Below are 3,086 nucleotides of genomic sequence, written 5' to 3' on the forward strand. Positions count from 1 at the left end.
ACAGCCAGCTGATATCTCGCCGACTAACATCTTCACCCTCCGCCACAGCGACAAAGAGGCGCACAGAGATAAATTTCAAGCCTCCTGCTTGCGGCCATGCGGCCAAGCGGCCGCGGCCGCGGCGGCGGCGGCGGCAGCAGCAGCAGCAGCAGCAGCAGCAGCAGCAGCAGCAGCAGCAGCAGCAGCAGCAGCAGCGGCAGCAGCAGCAGCAGCGGCAGCAGTGTCGCTGCCATTGTCCCAAGAAGAGCGCCCGCCCGCTCGCCGGGGGGAGTTGCGCGCACGACGCGAGCAAAACACGTCCAAAGGGGATGATAAACTCTCGAGCAGCGCGTCACATGAGAAGTTCACACGCCCTCGCTCTCGTTATGCAAGCCGACAACCCGACGCGCTTGCTCATAATTTTGCAAAGATGAACAAAAATACGATCATGGCCACAATAATCGGCGAAAGAGCGTTTTTTTTTCGGGCAATTTTTTTTATAGTTTGTTGTTGCGATAAATTGCGGAAAGAAGGTGTAGTACAACACGGTGACAGAGAAGAGGAGAGGGTTGCAAGCAGGAGAAAGGGGAGGGGCGTGCGCGGCGGGCCGCGTGTGTTGCACTATGATTTATCACGCTCGAGTCGTGTCATCAGATACCCGTCCTTGTCCCACTTGTACCTGGTACCCGCACATCCACGCGGGACTATATGTGAGCGTGTGAGTGTGTGTGTGTGTGTGTGTGCGAGTACCGATCGGTACCTCATCGGTAGGCAAACCCGCGCGCCGCCCTAGGCCCTTGGCCCCTCCCTCCTCGGCGGGGCTTCTCCGACGCTCCGCTGCTCGGGAGACCCAGCTGCTGCTGCTGCTGCTGCTGCTGCTGCTGCTGCTGCTGCTGCTGCTGCTGCTGCTGCTGCTGCTGCTGCTGCTGCTGCTGCTTGTTCGACCCGGACCCACCGGCCCCTCCCACCGGCCCTCCTCCAGCGCTCCTCTCCTCCGTGTTCACGCGGTCAGGTAATATATGGGCTCCGCGCACCTCCTCCGCGGCCCCGGCCAGGCCCGACTCCCGCGCCCGGGACAGCTCCAGCTCGGGCGCGACAGACGTTCGGTGGCGCTACTACTGGCCGCGGCGGCCTATCTGATGGGGCGGGGGCGGGGCACCGGGGCACCACCGGGGCCCGAGATATAAATCGGGAGAAATTTGGCGTGACACTCTTAGGGCGCGCGCGGGGTCCGCACGAAGGGAAGGGTAGAAGAGAGAGGGAGAGGGACAAGATTCGTGTCTCGAGAGAATTTTTGCATTTATAAGGCCCCTTGCCACGCATTGTTTTTAAAGAATATTTTTCGTTGGCTAATTTTACTTTCAAGTAGTGCTGGCATGACAAAAATGACCACGAGTTTTTTTTAAAGAGAGAGGAAATAGGAATATTACACACATGGATCGTGCCACGTGGTGATGTGTAAGAAAGAGTTTCGTCTGTTCCGGAGCGCCAAGCGCCCGCTGGGTAGGCAACTTCTCGCTCGCGCTGCACGCGGGTCGAGCGGGTGGCCTACGCTCGGCTGCGCAGGGGCTTGACAGGTGGCACCGCCCGCCGCCCGCGCACCGCGTCTCGAAATGGTTTCAAGCGGAGAAGGAAGGCGAATAACGCAAAGAGAACCTCCGCCGTCGCCACTTGCTGCCACAGCCACTGCTATCCCTGCTGCTGCCGGGAATTCAGGAGAGATTGCACGGCGAAGCCATCGGAAGCGAACAGGGAGTCGGACAGGGCGGGGCGGCTCTGACCGACACACACACACACACACACACACACACACACACACACACACACACACACACACACACACACACACACACTACAAGGGAATGGGGACCTGATGCCACAATGCGGATAATGGGATAATCTGCATTCTGGGACCATGTCGGCAATATGCGTTCTGAGATCACGTTCTGTTTGGCCATACTGGAAAACGGTTATAGGTCCAGTGTATGCCTCGCGGGGACATCGTGTGTGTGTGTGTGTGTGAGTGTGTGTGTGTGTGTGTGTGTGTGCAGGACTGCCACCCTCGCGTTTACCATCGCGCCCACCGCGTTAGTCACACTACTAACGGGTCGCCGGCATCGCGCACGCTTGCCAACACACTGCTGTGGCGGGACGGGGCGTTACGGAGAAGCGTTACGGGCGGCAAGGTAACGTTGTGTCACTGATATTGGGAATACTGCGCAGGTAGTCCCAGTGGCGGCTGGGTGACGGTGTATGGTCTTCGCCGTGGATGCGACCAGAGAGAGAGAGAGAGAGAGAGAGAGAGAGAGAGAGAGAGAGAGAGCTAGCTTCGGACACGCAGGGCTCGCGTCCGGTTCGCGGAAATGAAATAAAGCAGTAGGCATGGGAGCAGACAGACACTCTCTACGGTCCATATGGGTCTGCTCCCACAGCATCCCATACGAGGGCGTGGAATACTCGATCGGCCCCGACTCTCGAGAGTGAGATCCCTCCCGGACCGCCGGCAGCAGCAGCGGGGCGCCCGCCCCCACACGGCACACGGCCCAGCCACACTTCTGCGTCATCGCCACCCAATCGGTATTCCAGAGCATCCCATAGTGTTCCGAGAGTGGCGAGCAGAGCGGGGTCGAGCGGCACGGCGCCGGAATACGCGATGATGCATGGGAGGAGAGCCATAAAATTATGGCGTTTGAAAAATCTTTTTAATGTTGGCTCTAGTAAAATAAACGTAGGATTTATCACACCTCTTGCTGCGGTGTTCAGAAATTTCTTGCCGTCTTGTATGCTTGGTGCGTTGTGCTCCAAGAGTCCTCTACCATACCGTCCATTCGACCAGGAAAGACCCTCTATTTTGTCGCATCGAAATTTTGCACTGTTTGTTAAAGGAAGGCGACTTGCACAGAGGTTGAACGTGCAGGCAAAAGTAATAGTACTCCTCGCCCCTCTCGTGGAGGTGAGGGAGGATACATCGACGGCCGAGTCGTGAGAAAGGAGGGGAGGAAGGGGAGGGGAGGGGAGGAGGGGGGGATACGGAGCCGCGAGATAAGCCCTAATGTGCTGCTCGCACAGGGACACACGTTATAGCGCGCGAACTCAGTCCTGGTAGG

The sequence above is a fragment of the Frankliniella occidentalis genome, unplaced genomic scaffold (assembly GCF_000697945.3).
Source record: "Frankliniella occidentalis isolate FOCC.00 unplaced genomic scaffold, Focc_3.1 Scaffold26, whole genome shotgun sequence".
Taxonomy (NCBI): domain Eukaryota; kingdom Metazoa; phylum Arthropoda; class Insecta; order Thysanoptera; family Thripidae; genus Frankliniella; species Frankliniella occidentalis.